This window comes from Staurois parvus, unplaced genomic scaffold (genome assembly GCF_062004578.1).
Source record: "Staurois parvus isolate SC_StPar_1 unplaced genomic scaffold, SC_StPar_1.0 ptg000090l, whole genome shotgun sequence".
Lineage (NCBI taxonomy): Eukaryota > Metazoa > Chordata > Amphibia > Anura > Ranidae > Staurois > Staurois parvus.
In genome coordinates this window covers 25,211,156-25,234,877 of record NW_028317886.1, presented here as the reverse complement: position 1 = coordinate 25,234,877, position 23,722 = coordinate 25,211,156, and the positions used below count along the sequence as shown (strand labels likewise).

At 44.1% G+C, this 23,722-nt stretch overlaps 1 pseudogene; it reads right to left on the bottom strand.

Moving 5' to 3' along the window:
• Positions 1–5,722: 5,722 nt before the first annotated feature.
• On the bottom strand, positions 5,723–7,192 carry LOC149468312 (uncharacterized; annotated as a pseudogene).
• Positions 7,193–23,722: the final 16,530 nt, after the last annotated feature.

The following is a 23,722-nucleotide window of genomic DNA, read 5'->3' as shown; positions in this document are numbered from 1 at the left end:
CTCTACCAGATGCTCCTGCTCCTCCACTCCTGTCCGCTGAGTGGAAAAACCACCCATTTCACTCAATAATTCCAGAGCACAAATGTCCTCCTCTACCTCCTCCTCTTCTTCCTGTCCTGCCCCCACAGGGGTCATGTGGCGTTGAGATCTGTGCGCCACGTCTACCGCACCCTGACCAGCCATTGTTAACAGCATTTGTTCAAGGACGTGCAACAGAGGAATGACGTCGTTCATCCCATAGTCCTGCCGACTCACGAATAGCGTGGCCTCCTCAAAGGGCCTGAGCAAGCAGCAGGTGTCACGCATGAGCTGCCAATGGCTGACATCGAAGTTACACAGGGGAGTACCTTTATCCGCTTGTAACATCAGGAAATCGGTGATGGCCTTTCGCTGCTCGTAAAGGCGGTCTAACATGTGTAGGGTTGAATTCCACCTTGTTGCAACGTCGCAGATCAGGCGATGCTGTGGAATTCCGTTCTGCCGCTGCAGCTCAAGGAGGGTGTGCTTTGCGGTGTAGGAATGGCTGAAATGCATGCAAAGTTTACGTGACATTTTAAGGATGTCTTGCAGTGGGATGGTGGATTTTAGGAACCGCTTGACAACCAGATTGAACACGTGAGCCATGCATGGCGCATGGCACAACCTTCCTTGACGCAGAGCAGACACCATGTTCTTTCCGTTGTCGGTCAACATGGTTCCGATTTTCAGTTTGCGCGGAGACAGCCATCTGTCGATTTCTCTGTTCATTACACTCAGAAGTTCCTCCCCTGTGTGACTACGTTCGCCAAGGCATACCAGGTGCAGAACAGCGTGACACCGTTGTGCCCTGCACATGTGATATGCCGGTCGGGTAATGGGACTTGGCACGGGGGTGGCGGCTGAGGACACGGCGGAAGAAGAGGTGGTAGAGGCGGACATCTTTGCCGGACCAAGGACGTGCAAACGTGGAGGCAAAAGCGGCGTGACCTGTCCAAGTTGCTGGTGCGGCTGTGACGGCACCACGTTCACCCAGTGGGCCGTAAATGACATGTACTGTCCCTGACCGTAGTTACAGCTCCACACGTCGGCGCTGCCGTGCACTTTGGCAGAGACCGACATGCTCAAAGACTGGCCCACCATCTCTTCTACATGTGAATGCAGGGCTGGCACTGCCTTTTTGGCGAAGAAATGACGGCTTGGCACTCTCCACCGCGGCGCGGCACAAGCCATCATTTCTCTGAAAGGTGCTGAGTCCACCACTTGGAAAGGGAGGGACTGCAGCACCAGCAACTTGGACAGGAGGACGTTCAGCTTTTGCACCGTCGGGTGCGTGCTCGCAAACTGTTGTCTCTTGGAAACGGATTCCAAGAAAGACTGCTGACGGAATCCGTGAAGAGGAGTAGCAGGAGAAGGAGCATCTGAACGAGCGGAAGATGCCAACGAGTGACAACTCCCCTCAGCAGAGGTGTTGGAGCCTTGACTGGCTGATGGAGGGCGATTGACGTCGGGTGACGGAGCAAGTAACAGAGCGGGTGATGGAGCGGGGGCTGGGGCGGGCAGAACCGCCGTATCTTTATCACGGTTTTCCCAGGCCACCAAATGGCGACGCTGCATATGCTGCCGCAACGCTGTAGTCCCAACATGGGCCCCCTGGCCACGCTTGACTTTCTGGCCACATAGTCGACATACGGCTACGTTTACTTCCTCGGGCGGCTTGACGAAAAATTGCCACACCGCCGAGTAGGAAACTTTGCCCCCGATACTCCTCACTGGCTGACTGCTGCTTCCTCCGTGCACACCGGCACCACTACTGGCCATGGTGGTAGGCTGCAGTGGAGCTGGTGCTCTACTCCGTGGCCGTTTGGCTCCACTGACACTGCTTCCACTGACACTGCTGCGACCCTGCTGCTGTCTCCTGGGCAACCCACCGACTGTTTCGCTCACTGCCAAGCTGCCACCCTCTTCTCCTGATGATGCGGAAGAAATTGCCTGATGACGACGAGGCTGCCAAGTGCGATCAACCTCCTCATCATCAAGTAGGGTCTCACTACTAGCCCCCTCGGCTGCGTCTGGGTCAGGAGACAGACCTGTCTCTAGACCGGCTACCGGGCCACTCTCCTCGCCACTACTTCTTCGCCTAGCTGCTGAAAAGGCGGATGTCTCCCCCCGTTCCTGACCACCCTCTGTTAGCTCTTCCTCACTGTACAGTGGGGCTGAGCCCACAGCATGCGATACTTCGCTTGGTGAGGGAACACCAAAGGACAGGGGCAGGTAGAGGACACGTGATTTCAGTGGGCTTGGTCCCGGGCCATGCCAACTAACGGTTGTGTCTGACGTACCCACCGACCGTTGGCTGTAGGTGTCAGAGGTGACCTGGGAAGAGGAAGACGACCGAGCCAACCAATCGATGACGGCAGGGTTGTCGGTGGAGACACGACCGCTGGATGACACCGGGAGCACTGGCCTCTGGCTGCGAATAGTGCTGCCTCGACCCCTTCCTCTGCTGCCACGTCTGCTCGCTCCTAAAACATTGCCTCCTCTGCCACTCCTCTGCATGTTGTCTGACATACTCTTTAATTAAACGATTATGTGTCCCTGAGTAACAATTCTGTGTCCCTGAGTAACAATTCTGTGTCTGTGCGAGTAACAATTCTGTGGCCCTAAGTAACAGTTCTGTGGCCCTCAGTAACAATTCTGTGTCCCTGATTAACGTTTCTGTGGCCCCAAGTAACAGTTCTGTGGCCCTCAGTAACAATTCTGTGTCTGTGCGAGTAACAATTCTGTGTCTGTGCGAGAAACGATTCTGTGGCCCTAAGTAACAGTTCTGTGGCCCTCAGTAACAGTTCTGTTTCCCTGAGTAACAATTCTGTGTCTGTGCGAGTAACAATTCTGTGTCTGTGCGAGTAACAATTCTGTCTGTGCGAGTAACAATTCTGTGGCCCTAAGTAACGGTTCTGTGGCCCTCAGTAACAGTTCTGTGTCCCTGTGTAACAATTCTGTGTCTGTGCGAGTAACAATTCTGTGGCCCTAAGTAACAGTTCTGTGGCCCTCAGTAACAATTCTGTGTCCCTGATTAACGTTTCTGTGGCCCCAAGTAACAGTTCTGTGGCCCTCAGTAACAATTCTGTGTCTGTGCGAGTAACAATTCTGTGTCTGTGCGAGTAACAATTCTGTGGCCCTAAGTAACGGTTCTGTGGCCCTCAGTAACAGTTCTGTGTCCCTGTGTAACAATTCTGTGTCTGTGCGAGTAACAATTCTGTGGCCCTAAGTAACAGTTCTGTGGTCCTCAGTAACAATTCTGTGTCTGTGCGAGTAACAATTCTGTGTCTGTGCGAGTAACAATTCTGTGGCCCTAAGTAACAGTTCTGTGGCCCTCAGTAACAATTCTGTGTCTGTCCCTGAGTAACAATTCTGTGGCCCTAACTAAAGTTTCTGTGGCCCTAAGTAACAATTCTCTGGCACTCAGTAACAATTCTGTCTGTCCCTGAGTAACAATTCTGTGGCCCTAATAACGTTTCTGTGGCCCTAAGTAACAATTATCTGGCACTCAGTAACAATTCTGTCTGTCCCTGAGTAACAATTCTCTGGCACTCAGTAACAATTCTGTCTGTCCCTGAGTAAAAATTCTGTGGCCCTAAGTAAAGTTTCTGTGGCCGTGAGTAACAATTCTCTGGCACTCCGTAACAATTCTGTCTGTCCCTGAGTAACAATTCTCTGGCCCTAAGTAAAGTTTCTGTGGCCCTGAGTAACAATTCTCTGGCACTCCGTAACAATTCTGTCTGTCCCTGAGTAACAATTCTCTGGCACTCAGTAACAATTCTGTCTGTCCCTGAGTAAAAATTCTGTGGCCCTAATTAAAGTTTCTGTGGCCCTAAGTAACAATTCTCTGGCACTCAGTAACAATTCTGTCTGTCCCTGAGTAACAATTCTCTGGCACTCCGTAACAATTCTGTCTGTCCCTGAGTAACAATTCTCTGGCACTCAGTAACAATTCTGTCTGTCCCTGAGTAAAAATTCTGTGGCCCTAAGTAAAGTTTCTGTGGCCCTGAGTAACAATTCTCTGGCACTCAGTAACAATTCTGTCTGTCCCTGAGTAACAATTCTCTGGCACTCAGTAACAATTCTGTCTGTCCCTGAGTAAAAATTCTGTGGCCCTAAGTAAAGTTTCTGTGGCCCTGAGTAACAATTCTCTGGCACTCCGTAACAATTCTGTCTGTCCCTGAGTATGAATTCTGTGGCCCTAACTAGCGTTTCTTTGTCCCTAAGTAACAGTTCTGTGGCCCTGAGTAACAATTCTGTGTCTGTGCGAGTAACAATTCTGTGGCCCTAAGTAACAGTTCTGTGGCCCTCAGTAACAGTTCTGTGTCTGTGCGAGTAACAATTCTGTGTCTGTGCGAGTAACAATTCTGTGGCCCTAAGTAACAGTTCTGTGGCCTTCAGTAACAATTCTGTGTCTGTGCGAGTAACAATTCTGTGTCTGTGCGAGTAACAATTCTGTGGCCCTAAGTAAAGTTTCTGTGGCCCTAAGTAACAATTCTCTGGCACTCAGTAACAATTCTGTCTGTCCCTGAGTAACAATTCTCTGGCACTCAGTAACAATTCTGTCTGTCCCTGAGTAAAAATTCTGTGGCCCTAAGTAAAGTTTCTGGGGCCCTGAGTAACAATTCTCTGGCACTCAGTAACAATTCTGTCTGTCCCTGAGTAACAATTCTCTGGCACTCAGTAACAATTCTGTCTGTCCCTGAGTAACAATTCTGTGGCCCTAAGTAATGTTTCTGTGGCCCTAAGTAACAATTCTCTGGCACTCAGTAACAATTCTGTCTGTCCCTGAGTAACAATTCTCTGGCACTCAGTAACAATTCTGTCTGTTCCTGAGTAAAAATTCTGTGGCCCTAATTAAAGTTTCTGTGGCCCTAAGTAACAATTCTCTGGCACTCAGTAACAATTCTGTCTGTCCCTGAGTAACAATTCTCTGGCACTCAGTAACAATTCTGTCTGTCCCTGAGTAAAAATTCTGTGGCCCTAATAACGTTTCTGTGGCCCTAAGTAACAATTCTCTGGCACTGAGTAACAATTCTGTCTGTCCCTGAGTATGAATTCTGTGGCCCTAACAAGCGTTTCTTTGTCCCTAAATAACGATTCTGTGGCCCTCATTAACAAGTCTGTGTCCCTGAGTAATGGTTCTCTGTCCCTAAGTAACTTTTCTCTGTCCCCAATTATCGTTTCTGTGGCCCTAACTCTGTCCCTGTCCCTAGTACAGAGCGGTCTGCCTCTGTTCAATAACTGCAGGCAAATGAAGAATTCCAAAATGGCCGCTATTTATAGCTCGACCATTACACAGTGCTGGCTGGCTGGCTGCTGATTGGCTGATGCGATCACATGTAGTTGAGGAATGCATTATGGGTCAGCGCGCCTTGTCTGCGCGCCTTCCCAGACATCCCCGCTCCGTCGCCGCACATGTCAGCCGCCATTTTCTGAAAAATTTCGATTCGCGCGTCCGAATTAGGCTATTTTTCGGATTCGGCACGAATCGAAATTTTTCCGATATTCGACTCGAATTCCACTTCGGATACTTCGATTCGCTCATCTCTAATTGTGACGAAGAAAATTGTGGAGGATGCAACAACAAAAGACTACTTGATCAATTTTATGTACAGACAAATTGATTGTGGTAAGGAAGATGCGGAATCTGTTAGCCATAATTCCAAAGGCATTGGACAACTTGACAAGCCCTTGATAGTCATTAATTGTAAATTTTTTGTTCCTTTGTAAGATTTCTAAAAGGTAAAGGCTTCAAAAGATGCTCTCCCATAGCAAAGGCATCATCAGCAATGATAACAAAGTTCAGTCTTTCAACTGTTTCCTGAGATGTGGGCAAGTTCAGTGATCCATTGTGAAGACATTGGTAGAACTCTGATTCCTCTATAACCCCTCCCTCCGAATTCCTACCATTTTTACCAAAATCCACAAACAAGAATTCATAATTAGCGTTGACAACTGCAAGAAGGATTATGCAAAAGAATCTTTTATAATTGAAATAGAAGGATCCAGAGTGTGCTGGGGGTGCAAGCCTAATATTTTTCCTGTCAATGGCTCCACCACAATTTGGGAAGTTCCACTTTTCATTGAATTGGTTTGCAGTTTCCATCCAATCCTCTGGAGTAGGAGGGATCTATGCTTACATTACAAAAAAGAAAATTATTAGGACATTGAAAATATAATTGGGCAGCACAGTGGCTAAATGGTTAGCACTTCCGCCTGGCAGTACTGGGGTCATTGGTCTGAATCCCAGCCACGGCACCACCTGCCTGGAGTTTGCATGTTCTCCCTGTGCCTGCGTGGGTTTCCTCTGGGTACTCCAGTTTCCTTCCACACTCCAAAGACATGCTGGTAGGTTAATTGGCTCCTGTCTAAATTGGCCCTAATATGTGTATGTATGAATGTAAGTTAGGGACCTTAGATTGTACACCCCTTGAGGGTTAGAGACTGATGTGAATGTACAATATATATGTAAAGCGCTGCGTAAATTGGCGGCGCTATATAAGTACCTGAAATAAATAAAATAATTGTCTTTTACGTGTAAAAAACACTATTGCTCATCATTTTAGTGATGACTATGACATTAGTCCACACAAATTAAAAATGACATTAAAAGAGAATACAATACATTACAAGACGAGAGAGAGAGAGATTCTGTTTAAATAAAGTAGATTACCTTGATAATTGCAGAACATAACTTGGGAATAATCCTTCCTAGTGGCTGAGATTATATTACAGTACTATATTTTAGGTCCTGCAGGCTTCTTCCAGTTCTAAGAACCTGAGGGTGGCAATTAGTCTTTGCTCAGCAGTTATGGAGTCCCTCATAACTGTGTCTTGCTTTTGAATGTATGGTGCAACTGCTGATAAAAGTTGTTGGAAACAGGCATCAGACATCCTCAGATAATTCCTGTAGTCATCTGGATTATTCTCCTTTAATTCTCGAATTAGTACGATATGTGAACATTGGTCTTGGTTCTGCAGCCACTGCTTGGTCCAAAATCTTCTCTTGCATGTCCTTTGTTTATATTTTTGGATAGCCAAAACACCAAGTGTAATGATGCTAATTTTTGAAATCTGGGCCTCATCCATGTTGAATATCAACCATAATTTCGTAAAGAAACAAGGAGTGTACGAACATGCTTTCACTTCGGAGCCTGCAGAGTATCTAATATTATCACGATTATTACATTCTAATGCCAGTACCTGCAACAAAGAACATTTAACGCTAGTTCTGGGCAGCAGGGTGTTGAACGCTCGTTCTGGGCGGAAGGGTGTGTCTACAAGGTCACATGCACACTACATCACTTCCACTTGTACGGAAGAGGTCAACACTACGTATGAAATTGATTGCTCGATGAACGATTTTTTTAGATTGGTTAATGTGGGCCTCGATGTCGACCAACAAACACTGTTTCGTGGTCGTCAGATGATCGATCGGTCGATTTTCTTACCGTGTATTCCTGCCATAAGTGGATTGGATCAAAGGGCAGTCAGGTGTAAATGGACAGCAAAGTCTATTTACACCCAACTGCCTATAGAGCAGAGCTGTGTCCATGTCCACTCTGGAAAAATGGAGACACAGGCACAGACCTGTCATCCATCCATTCTGCTCTGCTCTGATAGATCCTCTGCTGAGCAAAGCTGATTCCACCCCATGTGAGCAAACCTAGGTTAGCTTTAAGACTCCACAATTTATTAACCCTACTGAGAACCAAAGTTACAGTGGAACTGCACTCTAAAAGTTCCGCTTTATACCCTCCTCCCCCTCCTCTTCTTCTTTTTTTTTGGGGGGGGGGAACCTGCTTTTGACAGGTACCTGCTCCCCACAACCTTCTAGATACATCACAGCTCCCAGAAGGCTACAGGACCATTCACAAAATGCAGTGTAGCTCGTGCATGCGCAGTTGGCAGCCATATATGCAGCTGCAAGGAATCACAGCCGGCAGCCCACAGTAAACATGCTGGCACCAGGGACTTGTAGATTGGTGAAGAAGCCTTTCAGGTGAGCAGTGCGTTGGCCCCCTGGACAGGTGTGTGTCCTTTTTTTAAAGTCAGCAGCTACACTATCTGTAGCTGTTGATATTTATTTTTTTTAAAAGGCTGAAGAATTGCTTTAACAATTTTGTGAATAGAGGTGCATTTTTTTTTGTAGCTTAGGTGGGTGTATTGTCATGCGTCAACACGTGTTTCCTTTGTGCATTGGTACGGATGTTGATCCACGGCTTGGATGCATTTTTACATTTAGAATTTGCAGTGGATACAGTTAAGAGCCATTGCCAATGGCTTGTTAATGCTTGTTGCCAACATATCAGACAAGTTATATGTGTTTTAATGCATGTCCATTGACTTCTATAACAAAGCAATAAAACACAGAAAAAAAATTAATACATCATATTTTTTCAAAACACCCTTCACTGTAGCCCTGAGATGGAAACAGACACATCTTATATGATGGGAAAGCCTTAAAACACATCAATGTAAATGGGTCCTAAGAAAATGGATTATTGAATGTACATCAGACATACATATAGAAGTTTTACTGACAGGCTGATCACATTTCTAAAATATGATTATCTTGCTATTTCGGAGGCCTATAAGTATTACAGTACTGTGATCATATGATTTAAATTGTGTTCACATTTTTATCCAGCATTTTGAGTTTTTAATCAAAAGCAACATTCTTGAGGCTGTGGTTTTCATACGAAATCATGCACATGAGGAATTTCTATTCATATTTTAGTTGCATATAAAATTAGGACAGAAAAGGGAGGGGCTAACATTTTTTGGAAAAAAAAAATGACTGTACAGTAAAAGTTAGTGGAAATGAAGTCCCCAGATGCAACTGTCAAGGCACTGCAGTGTCATTTTGCTGTAAGTTATCTGTCCTGTTAATCTCTTTCCCAATGCTAGAATACTTTCCTAGTACCATTAGATGAAAATTATTTCCACATTCACAACTGGAAAATCAGTTATTGAGAAAGAAATAATACTGACTTACATGGCACTCACAGGCATTACCATGGTTAACAAGTCTTTTTTCTGCTTGTCAGGATTATCTCTCTACAAAGACCCATACCCTCCTAACACTTACAAATCTGTATAATGACTTTTCATAGCAAGCTAACTAAGGTTCTTGACCTATATTTTCATTAATATTAGCTAAAATTAATTCATAAATACGATGAATGCCTGCAAAATTCATTATAAATCCACACTGTGCTGGGCCCCAAACTGCTGAAACCAACACCGTGGCCTGCTATGACTATAACTATATTCTTGGGTGCATTATTCAGGTATGTCCCATGCCCTATTGTATTTTGGATGCTATTATGCTATGTAGCTCAGGTTACATCAGGCCAAATAAGTACAGTGGTACCTCGGTTTACGAATGCCTCGGTTAATGTAATTTTCGGTTTATGAATGAAAATCCATTGAAAATAATGCCTCGATTTACGATTTTTTTACTAATTTTTTTCGCAATACGAAGTGTATGTCGGTGCTGATTTTTAAATGCCATTGCCGGCTTTTTTTTTCTTCACTATAGTTCACAGGATTTTCTGTCACTTTCCCAGGAGTTAAAGGAAACTTTGTTTCTTTTAAGAGACTAAAAGGAAACATTGTTTCTTTTAACTTGGGGATATAAACTAAAAGAAAAAACTTTCTCTTTTTTAGCTGGGGGGAAGTGACAGTTGAATTTCTGAGCTATAGTGAAGAAAAAAAAGCGGTAATTACATTTAAAAACCAGTACCATAATAAATAAAAAAAATGGCGCGGGGTTCCCCCTCCCATCCATACCAAGCCCTTCTGGTCTGGTATGGATTTTGAGGGGAACTCCCACACCAAAATTTAAAAAAAATGGCGTGAGGGTCCCCACCAAAATCCATACCAGACACTTATCCGAGCATGCAGCCCGGCAGGTCAGGAAGGGGAGGGGATAAGCTAGCGCCCCGCCCCCCTCCTGAACCATAGCAGGCCACATGCCCTCAACACGGGGGGTGCTTTGGGGCAGGGGGATTATCGGAATCTGGAAGCCCCCTTTAACAATCCCGATCCTGGCACCCCCCATGTGAATGAGTATGAGGTACATGGTACCCCAACACATTCACAAAAAAACAAAAAGTGTAGTGTGAAAAAAGACAGGACACGGTCTTTGACAAGACTCTTATTAAAAGAAAAAACTAAAAGAATTTCCCCTGCAGTAGATCCAATGTCAATCACGATGGCCGCCCCCCACGCCGCCAACCTGAAAAAAAATAAAAAGGGTTTCATTCCAGATGGGAATGGGGGGCTGGGATCTGGGGGCCCCCTTGTTAAAGCACCCTGCTTAAAGGGGGCTTCCAGATTCCATAGGCCCCCTGCCCACAGACCCCCACAACCACTGGCCAGGGTTGTGGGGAAGAGGACCTTGTCCCCATCAGCATGAGGACAAGGTGCTCGCCCCCCCCCTTTCCTGACCTACCGGGCTGCATGCTTGGGTAAGAATCTGGTATTGATGTTGGGGGGGACCCCCACACCATTTTCTTTTAAATTTTGGCTTGGGAGTTCCCCTCAATATCCATACCAGACCTGAAGGACTTGGTATGGATGGAAGGGGGGACCCTTTCCGTTTTTTTAAATAATGTTTTTAATTGCCGGCAATTCCTTTACATTCAGCTGTCAGTGGGAAACACCACTGACAGCTGAAACATTAACACATGGTTGTCACTACTAAAATACCGCATGACTTGATAAAATAACTCATGCAGTATTTTAGCATTTACTTTTTTCTGACCTAAGGAACGGATTAATTGGTTTTAAATGTATTCCTATGGGAAACAGCGTTACATTTTACGAATATTTCACTATACAAAAAGTCCTGCAGAACGAATTAAATTTGTAAACCGAGGTATTACTGTAGTTTTATACCCTCAATGTTTAGCTAACATATGGAGCACAATAGAATAAACATTTCACATAAACTATTTGTTAAAATCCTTACCCCAGCAGTTTATAATTTTCAATGCTTCTGGCTCCTGCTGTTTCCGTGCTTCTTTCCTGAACTTCTGGTCTATACGGGAAAGAGTTAACAGTAGACAGAGTGGTCTACAGTCAGTCAGTTAGCTTGGAGAAGAGAGAGAGGAGCATGGGAGTACAGTACCTTACCCTCCTAGGCTACAAAGCTATGTGTTTCTAGTCTAGTTCATAGGCCATGTGTTCTATCCTCTCTAAACGTTTCCCATGCAGCTAAACCAGGGGTGGGCAAACTTTTTGACTTGAGGGCCGCAATGGGTTCATATATTGGACCCGGGGGCCGGACTAGCTGCTGGCCGGCCCAGCCACTACCATGCCATCCATAGTAAGTATAGTAATATTCCCCCATAGTAAGCATAGTAATTAATCCCCCATATAGTAATTCATCCCCCATAGTAATTCATCCCCCATATAGTAATTCATCCCCCCTATAGTAATTCATCCCCCCTATAGTAATTCATCCCCCATATAGTAATTCATCCCCCATATAGTAATTCATCCCCCATAGTAATTCATCCCCCATATAGTAATTCATCCCCCATATAGTAATTCATCCCCCATATAGTAATTCATCCCCCCTATAGTAATTAATCCCCCATATAGTAATTCATCCCCCATAGTAATGAATCCCCCATATAGTAATTCATCCCCCATAGTAATTCATCCCCCATATAGTAATTCATCCCCCTATAGTAATTCATCCCCCCTATAGTAATTCATTCCCCATATTGTGTCAATTCACTTACCTTTGCTCCACGCGTTCCTCTTGCCGTGTTCCTGCGCCGTTCCGGTCTTCAGGGCGGACTGTGAGAGGAGAGGAGTTCATCACGCTGCCCTGCCTACATCCTGACAGCCAATGTTTGCCACGCTTCGGGCTGGATTAAAAGGTCCGCCGGGCCGTATACGGCCCGCGGGCCGTAGTTTGCCCATTGCTGAGCTAAACCCTCCTATTCTTCAAGAAGGCAGACTGAATGTGTCATTGAAGCTTTATTAACAAAACAGGGTGGGTAATTTTTAGGCTACAGATGGCAATGCTCACCAGCGATGCTGCCTGTAGAGGATGTAAGTTCAGTCCACAACATGTGCTTCACTGATGATAGCTGCTTTCTATTGTGCCTGTTCACATATGTCCAGTACAAACAGACAGAAATGGCGCTGGAGGAGTATATAGATAAATAAAAACAATTCATAAAAAGTCCAATGAATGATAACTGCAGCATCAGTGGCAGAACCCTTAGAGTGAAGCTGAGACTCTGTAATGAGATAAAAGGGAAACAGAGGAACACCAGGCTAACTGCAATTAGCAACTCACAAATACATGGCATGTCAGTACATCCACAGATCCCTCCTCGGCAAAGTCAGCCAGTATGATAGCCACAATGCAGTTTGGCGGTGAGCGATAGACTCCAGAGAGCCGCCACGGTGAGAAGCATGGAACTCAAGATGGCGTCAGGCTGGAAGTGACATCAGCATGGAAACTTGATGTGGATGTGGACAGTAAGCATTTCAAAGCTTCCACTTTTTCGTCAGACCCCCCCAGGGTGAATGAAGGTATGCAAAAGGAAGGGCAAAAATTATTTCAAAGACCTGCTTCCCAAACAACACAGTGGAACAAACACTCGTTATTTGGGAACCAGGTCTTTTAAATACTTTTTTATAATAATTTTTTTTATTTTATTTTTTTTACACTGTTGCTTTAATTTTTCTTTTTTTGATCACTATTATTGCTGTCACAAGGAATGTAAACATCTCCTTGTAACAGCAATAGGCCTGTGACAGGTACTCTTTAGGGAGAGATCTGGGGTCTATAAGACCCCAGATCGCCCTTCTGTACTTGAAAGATCTGTGTTTTTGAATATGGTGCCGTTTATCGAGTAAACTGGAAGTGATGTCAGGTCATCGATTCTGGTATACTGTAACAGAGAGCCAAACAAAGCCGATCACAGCTTTGGTTGGCTGTCCAACCAGTCAGCGGATGGGCCGCCTAGTCACTCAGTTCTCTCAGTGGGACTGGAGAGCCCGAGCAAGCTGTAGAAGGGGGAGATGTACATGACTATGTAAAAAACATGACCCTAGATAACCATTACTAGCAACAGGCAACAAAGTTACATATACAATACCATATATACACAATGGCAAAGTGCATGAAGTACCTCCCCTCAAGGGAAATCCTTCATGAAGTGAAGAAGTCCTCTTCTTAGTCCTGCTGCAGGGAGACAGCCACCTGGAAATCCTGCAAAACAGTAGACAAACAAAATAAAAACATGCAGCCCTAATACTGACTGACTAACAGACAAGGCATTTCAGTATTATTTTGAGAAGAAACCTCCTAAAGAGGTAATCAGACTAAATGAGCAGTCCTTAAGATGTTCCCAGATCAGCCTATCTGGAACAGTAAACTTAAAGTCCAGCTTAGTCCAAAGAATCACAAGTAAGGCCCAACTAAGGTGGGAATCCTCTTAACTAATAATGTTTAGGGCTGGGCAGTGTAATGGTGCAACCATCAGTCCTATGAGCAGAGATGGGATAAATCACTTTAGGCCTTCCTGCCCTTATGACCACCATTCTGTGTTTGTAGATGGTCCAGCCTCTGCTCCACTCCTCTTTGATTTCCAAGAATCGGTCCCAAGCAGCTGTAAGGTAGTGACCCCTTAAAGGTTTAGGGAAATGCAGGTAGTCCCAGACAAGATTGTCTTCCCATTCCTAGTCATCGATGGTGTCCATGACATTCTTGGGAACATAGGGGTAGTCACATCCTCTCTCCAGAGCTACTTTTTTCTGTATGAATCTGTGAAATCTAACATAACGAGGCAATTTATCCTTGCTACCCATTTCTGGATAGGCACAGGCGTAAGGGGCCCTGTGAACCAGCATTTGAAATTCCAGGTTCATGGCTTTAGCACGAGGCCAGGGAGCAGTGAGTTCAGGCCTTGGGGGAGGGGACATCCAAACGGATTCAGTCCCTTGTGAAGGTCCGGCAGGTTCTCAGGTGTGTGAGCTCTGTGACGGCCCTGTCAAGGATTCATAGTCCTCAGTAGCATCCTCCCAAACCCACTCTTCCTCGGAATCTTCAGGGGTCCAGTCCTCCTTCTCTTCCTCCACCTCTAGCGGCCTAAACTGTGCCAAAATTTCTGATGGACCCCCAGTCCACCTCCCCACCACTGACAATCTCTGCTGGCTCACCTGAGGAATGGCTGCTCATGCAGCTGTACTGGGTGAATCCCTGGGCAGGGGATCCAGTGCCTGCCACCGCAGTGTGAACAGTCCCAGGTAAAAAGCTAATCAAGTTTCCCACCACCCAGAGTACCTTTTTCCTCTTGCTGGCCCACTCACTTGGCCCTTCTCCTGTGTTGCCTGTGGGTCGGTGGCTCCTTCCCTGCCACTCAGGTGGTCCTCTCTCAGGGGGCTGGTGAAGTCCCAAGCTTTCCTCCTTTTAAGGCCTCTCTCTGCCTGGAGGTGAGCCCCTTTTCCATCTGGGCCCCCTTCCCAGGCTCCTGCATCTCTTCCTCTCCCACATCCTCTACCCGACTTCCCTCTCCTCCTCCTGCTGAGCAGGCTCACTCTTAAAGTGTTACTAAACCCACAACAGTAAAATCAGTAAAGCATACTTGTTATACTCACTGTGGAACCTAAGGGGTTAATTCTCTAAAAGCTTTAACTAGTGCTCTGCTGGACACTGATAGAAGTCACAAGACTGCTCTAACTGCTGATGAGAAAGGGATTTAGCAGTTTATATTTACTAAAATAATTGTACTTTGATGTTCTGTGTACTGTAGGAAACCAGATATGAATGCAGGGTTCTGGGTTTTGGAACACTTTAAAGGTTTTCCTGGCCTCTTGCCAAGCTTCCTTTTGGGGATTGGCCAGGATCCTCTAAGAGTACAGACCAGCCACTCCTCAGATCCACCCACTGCTTCTACATCTTTCTCCAAAGTTCTGCAGCAGGGGGAAATTCCAGAGGGCTGGTTTGCGGAGCCTCTCAGCTCTGACCAAAATTTCATCCATGCTAGCTATCAAACCCAGGCTGCCCTAACTAACAATTGGAGTCTAGCTCCCCCTAGCTAACTAGAAGGGAGCTACATAATGCAGCCACCCCAACTAAGGATTGGTAAGCTGCAACATACTACATTTTTGGTTTTGGGTTTATTACCACTTTAAACTGGAACATAGGTAAGGATTAAAAGATAAAAAAGCAGCCTACTAAGTAAGTGATTAAATCAGCTGTTGAATGTGCTTTAAAACAGAGTGTGCAATCACTTTAATGAGTAGAAAGGATAAAAGATGTTCTTTTTCAGTGCTAAACTGTAGCTGCTCTGCCAGGGCTGAAGATACTTTTTTTTTCTTGAGGAGGGTTCAGCCTTGGGCACCCAGAGGACAATAATTAGGCAGTGTGCCTGTTATGTTGTGAGAAGGTGTGGCAAAATTGGAAGGGGCTTAAAACTTCAGCCTACTCCCTGTGTACACGATAACATATGCCACAGTCCTTGTACCCAAAAAATATGCTTTAGTTACTGTGCTACAAGCCACAGTCTAACAGACATGTAAAAACCTCAGCACATTAATTTGTAAAAAATGATACTCGTACCATTACATAAGTTTTTCTACACACAGCCTTCCTAAAAAGAATTTCATTAACAGTGGCCACTGAGCAAGCAGCATCTATTGTACAATATAGCATAAATAGTGCAGGGGTCAGGTGTATGTCATTTACAGTAATGCGTATGCAGTCCCCATTAGACAGAACTCTACTGGTGGCAGCAAATTTCTGTGACAGCAAACAAGTTTGAAATAAATAAGGGTGGCCAAAGGCCTCTCACCACACCAATGCTTAAGATGCACTCCTGATGGCGATCAATCTCACAAACTTTGTTCTAACCCGGTGAGAGGTAGCCAGCAATGCTCGGGGCCTCCCTCTCAAACCTGACATCCATGTGGTCCTCTGGCTCAGCAGTCCATCCTCTGATGGACAGTTCTGTAGGCTGGATGGAGATGGAAGAGCAGGTCACATTATCCCTATAGCACAGTGGAGGGCTTAGAGCCAAACTCCATATTAATGGTGACTTTCAATAGCTTGTTTGCGCCAAACTGGTCCAAATGAACAATTTTATTTGCTAAAAGATGCGCTTGCTGTGAGCGCTGTATAAACTGTATTTAGCATAGAGCTACATACAGTATACGACGCTGTGTTCCAGCAGCGAGATGGGGATTTCCCACCTGCTGCTAGAAAAAAATTGGGCTGACCGCTACTCAGCCATTCACAGGAAGTCTTGTATTTTATAAGCAAATACATGGCTTTTAGCAATGCACCAAAATTTCAGTAGCCAAAAGGTTTTGGCTGAAAACACTTCTATCGGCCGTTGGCCCATATGAAAATAAGCACCGATACAGGTGCCGAAAATAACCCACTGCTGCCGCCATCTACCCGCAGCTGCCACTACCCGCCACTGCTCTGTAGTTCTCAGTCTTACCTGAGAAACCAACAAACCATCCCGGAGCTGGGCATAAAGATAACTGAAGGAAAGATGGCGTCCACTCATCTCTATGCCCTTGGAGGACCGGAGCGACACCACTTCTGGTTCCAGCGCCTTGTAAACAATGCCATTTTTTTTAAAGCACTAGATCAATGCTTTTTATGATCTAATGCTTTACATTATATTTACATTATAGAGGAGAGATGTGAGGTCTTATTGACCCCATATCTCTCCATAAAGAGGACCTGTCACTATTTTTATCACAAGGCATGCATGCATTCCTTGTGATAGGAATAAAAGTGATTAACATTTTGTTTTTAAAGGGACAGTGTAAAAGAAATAAATAAAAATTAAATACTTTTTTTAAAAAAGTTTAAAGTGCCCCCGTCCCCCAGTGCTTGCATGTAGTGCTGAACGAATACGTACGTCACACCCACATATGTAAACGGTGTTCAAACCACAAATGTGAGGTATTGCCATGAACATCGGAGCAAGAGGAATAATTCTTGCATTAGACCTCCTCTGTAGCTGTACACTGGTAACCTGTAGAAATGTTTAAAGCGTCACCCTTGAGATTTTTAAGTACCATAGTTTGACGCCATTCCACGAGCCTGTTCAGCTGTCAAAAAACAAGCAGGTATTCAGAAGGCAGCAATGTCACCTCCTGAATACCTGTTAGCCAGGCCTGCAATACTCTCTAAAAATGGATACACTGCAAATCACTCTTCAAAGAGTGACACAGGTGTAAATTAGCCCAAGAGCTATAGAAAAACAAAAGTAAACAAAAACAAAATACCAACAGTAGGAGTAAACAAGTAAAAACACTAATCCCAACATTTTGAAGGAGGACTGTTACATGAACAATCATTCTGCACAGTAAAGATATGGCCAAAAAGCACTACATAATAACTATATAATTAAGTAATTAAAAGGTCTATACCATACCTGGCCAATGTCCTGGAAGCTGGAAATCACTGCAATAGACACTGTCGCTACACTGATATCCACTTTCTTTCAGGTTCCATGCTGAGCAGCTGGCCTGCTGCATTGCGAAGACAGGAGTTCAGCTGCTCAGCACAGGCGTCATTCAGAATGCTTTGCATTTTCTGAACGAATACAAGTGTTCTCTGATCAGATGAGGTTGGGAGGTGTGACATCAATGCAGCAGGGCAGGCGCTGAGCACAGGACCTGAAAGTGAGTCGATCACTGGAGTAGCGGTGTCTGTGTCAGTTTCCAGCTTCCGGGGGCTTTGGTCAGATATGGTCCATTCGTAGTTACAACATACATTGGTCCAAGCTAGAACAATATAACTTTGTATAAAATATCCATACGTGGAATTCTTTTTAAATTGCCCCTGAGTAACAACACTTGTGTCAATCAATGTTATAATATAAAAACCTGCAGCATTGGTTTCAGAGGATGCAATAATAACCCCCAGCATTGTTGTCAGTGGATGCAACAATACCCCCCAGCATTGGATTCAGTGGATGCAATAATAACCCCAGCATTGGTGTCAGTGGATGCAATAATAACCCCCAGCTCTAGTATCAGTGGACACATTAATAACCCCCAGCATTGGTGGCAGTGGACACATGAATAATCCCAGCATTGGTGTCAGTAGACACAATAATAACCCCAAGTATTGCTGTCAATGGACATATTAAGGCCTCTAGCCTGCGCTCTGGCTGGCTCAGGAGGGTCCTTTCAGCAGTATGGTGTGAACAGGATCAAGGCCTGGGAGCAGTGGGAGCAAGAAGGACAGAGTGCACCCATGGATGTACAAGGAAAGAGACTGCCACATGAAGCAAGCTTTCAAAGGACAGCGCTGTACTTAATCCTTTATCCTTGTCCTGGGAGATCTTCAGAGCAACTAGGAGGGTTGGTAGTGTCTGCAGGCTATGGAGCTGGGAGCAACAAGCTAAGCTAATTTTCAAGGGGGGGCTGCAAGTCCCTAGCCCGTCAGTTGATACTGATCCCCAAAGACTGATGGCTTTCAAGGAAAAGAACAGTCTAGGATCTGTTTTCGTAATTAGGAAGGAAATTGTCCCCATGCTTTGATTCAGTTAAGTTCAGCATCCCATAATCCCTATTACCCTATCCAAGTTACCCTAATAAAAAAAAAGCTCATGGACTGCTCACTGTTGTGGATGCAAGTGTGGAAAATGTGTGTTGCCTGGCTGTGTGGAGCTTAGGGGGACCTGGAAACACAGCGGTCCTCACAAGGGTAGCGCTACACTGTGATAACACCATTAAATTTCGAAATGTAACATTTGACAAAATACATCTGACTCCCAAAGGACATCTTCTGCTTGACTTAAAGCGTTACTAAACCCACAACAGTAAAATCAGTCTGTATATGCAGTAAAGCATGCTTGATATACTCACTGGAACTTAAGGGGTTAATCCTCTGCATTGTGTAAAAAGGCTGTTTGATCCTGACTCTCTGATCCTCCTCTTCTTCCAGTGTCCACCTCTTTTCTCCTGATAAGACAGAGGTCAGGGGTTCTGCATCCTCCTAGAGCAGAATGAAAACTCCTCCTACAAGCTTTAACCAGTGCTCTGCTGAACACTGATAGAAGTCACAAGACTGCTATATACTGCTGATGAGAAAAGGTATTTAGCAGTTTATATTTACTAAAATAATTGCACTTCAATGCTCTGTGTACCGTGGGACACCAGATATAGTGAATGCAGGGTCCTGGGATTAGTAACACTTTAATTCCAGTTGCACCTTATAAAGTTGTGGTGATATATACCACACTAGGATAAAGATTTAGTGTCTCTTATACAATTTCTAATGAAATGAGAAAAAGAACACAAGATTTTGCATTTAAATGGTCTTCCATAAAGCTGTCAATAATCTAACACAAAGCTGTTTTTTCCCACTGTCAGCTGTAGTGACAACAATGAATCCAGTGGAATGATGTAATGGTCATATCACTTACATTATTCTCTCCCAGTGCATTAACCAGGAATGAGCTCACCTTCTATTATGGGAACCATATCTGTAAATCACAACCTGCTGGATTTAGGAGCAGTCCACGTTTCTGCACTGCTCCGTCCAGCTCTGTCAGTTGGATATGTGTTTCATTTTGGAAGAATTTGGCCAGGGACCAGACTGGGCCAAGTCAGCTAAGAGAATAGAGAGTCCCAGTTTAATATGTAACAGCATCCCAGTCTTCCCAGGATCAGAACTAGCAGTAGCTTTCTCTTGTGTGAAAGCCAATCCATGGCTATTCTTAGAGCAGAGCGTGTGATGGATCTCTCCTTGGCAGCTTAAGCCCAAACCGTTGACTTTGTGGTCTAAGTTTACATTCCAGACTAAGGAAAGAAAACTTTCCCTTTCAGTTATATATTTGTGTTTTATGAAAAGTCCCCTAATGCTTTGATTTTTAAAGGGTTTTTCAACAAAAATTGTTTCTTTAAGAGCCCATTTCATCATTATTAACCCTTATCTAATTATTTTAGGTTTTGAAAAACATTTTCATTTCCTTGACAGATGCTATGGACAAATGTAAAAGGTTTTAAACTAATCTAGGCCAAGCTTTCTCAAAGCAAGTACAGCTATAGGCTTAGACTATGCAATTATTTATACACACAAAGTCTGGCCACAGAAGTTACCCTTGTTTACTACTTATATCAATTTATTGACACAACAATATATAAAAGATTTCTGGCTGCCTGTTTGGCATATGTAATTTCACTGGACAGGTATAGGTTTAGGGCTCTATTCACAGTAGCGCGTCTCCAAAGTCGCACGATTTCCAGTGTGATTGATCCGACTTAACATTCTCTGGACCAAAGTCACATCAAAAGTCGCACCACAGTAGTGCACACACCTTTTCAAACTCGATGCAACTTTAAGCAACTGATATGAACAGGGGCTGTGACTTGTCATGCGACTTTGATGTCCACAGTCGTATGACAAGTCGCACAAGTTATTGTATATCCAATGATGTGCTGTACAGTAAGCACCGAACTTCCAGCACCAAGACTACGGCTTCACTTGTACCTGCATTTATATACATTTAGGCTAGTGTACCGCAATGTTTTGCCATGCAGGCCAGAGTCAGTCCTGACTCCAGCTTTTTTTTTTTCAACTTTTTTTGTGTCACATACAGTGGCTTGAAAAACTATTCATACCCCTTGAAATTTTCCACATTTTGTAATGTTACAACAAAAAACATAAATGTATTTTTTTGCAATTTTAGATGATAGACCAACATAAAGTGGCACATAATTGTAAAGTGGAAGGAAAATGATAAATGGTTTTCAACATTTTTTACAAATAAATATCTGAAAAGTGTGCAGTGCAGAAAAATGCAGGCATGCTACAATTTTCTGAACTGTAATACATACCAAATCAAACCCGGGGTGTGCTGTAAATGAGGAACATAGAAAAATGTGGGTATTTTTCTAATGTGAACTGCATTTATCAAACGAGGAAAAATGCAGTTCACTGTACTTATTGTGAATGAGCCCTTAGAGGACATTTCTAAGTGTGTATAATGTAACGACTTTTCAGTGGTGTCATTCACACTGTGTGTGTACCTAGATTTAGGTGCCGTCAGTTTAGCTGCATTTAGGGAAAACAAAACTCAGTAGGGTTTATTTTCTAAAACTGGAGAGTTCAAAATCTAGTGCAACTCTGCATAGAAGCCAGTCGGCTTCGAGGTTTTATTGCCAAAGCTTATTTGAACAGTTGCACCAGATTCTGAGTGCTCCAACTTTAGTAAATCTACCTCTGTGTGTACAGGATCCCATTAGAAATTCTAAACACAGCTAAATGCACATGTAAGCATAACTAAACAAATTTAAATGCACCTAAAAGTACTAAACACAGGAAACGGTAATGTGGGAGACATAAAAGTTGTTTTTTTCTTCTCGAAGAACTTCTCCTTTGTTTAGAAAGTGAAACGCAGGAGATCCAGTATGAATGGAACCTAAGGCCCCTTGCTCAGAGGGCCAACTAGCTGCAATGTTTCCTACTTGGGGTTTTAGTGCATCCAGAAGTAACAGATGCGGTGTCCAGGCTGCAGGTAGGCAGGGATGTACATTGTATCGAGACGTACATGTTCTTAGGGTCCTATGTGTTCAGAGACAAATGTCCGGAATGCAGAAAAACTGCCCATAAATTTGTCCATATGCGGATACCACAAATCTTTCTGGCAGCAACATTCCACATATGTGTAGAATACAAGAAAATCTATCTAAGATTGATAAGACACTTTTTCTTTACTTTATCCATATATACTGACTTGGTTACAATAAAGGTGAAACTTAGTTCTCTCCTTAAGATGTCAGTCCTTAAAATCTTTAAAAGGCCATTCCACGTAAATCTAAAAAAACAACAAACAAAAATTCCCACCTCACTTACCAGCTAGCCTGCAACAAACTGAATTAACCTTGTCTAACAGTTCACGTTAAAACCAAGAGGTTTAGTTTGCATACATTTGCAAATATACAGTTGCAGAGAGTATGTGAACCCCTTGGGATTATGTGGAGTTTTGCATGAATTGGGCATAAAATGTGCTCTGAACGTCATCTAAGTCACAACAATAGAAGAACACAGTCTGCTGAACATAATACTACACAAACATTAGATGTTGCCATGGTTTAATTGCACATAACATGTAAACATTCACAGTGCAGGGAGGAAAAAGTATCTGAGGCCCTAGCTTAATGACTTCTCCCAGATCTAATTGGAGCCAGGAGTGAGCCAACCTTGACTCCAATCAGTGTGATGATATTGGATGTGTTGCTGACAGCTGTCCTGCCCTTAAAAAACACACACCTGTTTTGGGTTTACTGGTTTCAAGAAGCACTGTCTTATGTGAACCATGCCTCGCACAACAGAGCTCTTAGAAGACCTACCATCAAGAATTGTTGACTTGCATGAAGCTGGAAAGGGTTACAAAAGTATCTCCAAAAGCCTTGATGTTCATGTGTACACGGTAAGACAGACTGTCTACAAATGGAGAAATTTTGGCACTGTTGCTACTCTCCCTAGGCATGGTCATCCTGTAAAAAGGACTGCAAGAGCACAGTGCAGAATGCTGCATGAGGTAAAGAAGAATCCCAGAGTGTCAGCTAAAGACCTACAGAAATCTCTGGCACATGCTAACATTTCTGTTGACACATCTACAATAAGGAAAACATTAAACAAGAATGGAGTACATGGGAGGACACCACGGAGCCATTTAAATTATTTTCCTCTTTTGCAAAAGACAATCTATTGCCCTATCCAATATGGATAACTGTAAGCTTGTGTAGGGTCATAGCTCTGCATCCAGCTGAAGTAAGTCTGAGTTGGATCCTCCGAAGGGCTGTCCAAAAAGAATATTGCAGCACGTTTGAAGTTTGCAAAAGAGCACCTGGATGTTCCACAGCACTACTGGCAAAATATACTGTGGACAGATGAAACCAAGATTGAGTTGTTTGGGAAGAACACACAACACTATGTGTGGAGAAAAAAAGGCACCGCACACCAACATCAAAACCTCATCCCCACTGTAAAACATGGTGGAGGGAGCATCATGGTTTGGGGCTGCTTTGCTGCCTCAGGGCCTGGAGGGATTGTTGTCAATGATGGGAAAATGAATTCCAGAGTTTATCAAGACATTTTGCAGGAAAACGTATGACCATCTGTCCGCCAACTGAAGCTCCGCAGAGGATGGGTGATGCAACAGGACAATGACCCAAAGCATACAAGTAATTCAACAAAACAATGGCTGCAACAGCACAGAATACGCCTTCTGGAGTGGCCCAGTCAGAGTCCTGACCTCAACCCGATTGAAATGCTGTGGCATGACCTTAAGAGAGCGATTCACACCAGACATCCCAAGAATATTGCTACACTGAAATAGTTTTGTGAAGAGGAGTGGTCCAAAATTACTCCAGATCGTTGTGCAGGTCTGATCTGCAACTACAGGAAACGTTTGGTTGAGGTTATTGCTGCCAAAGGAGGGTCAACCAGTTATTAAGTCCAAAGGTTCACATACTTTTTCCTTCCTGCACTGTGAATGTTTACATGTTATGTGCAATTAAACCATGGCAACATCTAATGTTTGTGTAGTATTATGTTCAGCAGACTGTGTTCTTCTATTGTTGTGACTTAGATGACATTCAGAGCACATTTTATGCCCAATTCATGCAAAACTCCACGTAATCCCAAGGGGTTCACATACTTTTTCTTGCAACTGTATGCGTAAGCTGCAGA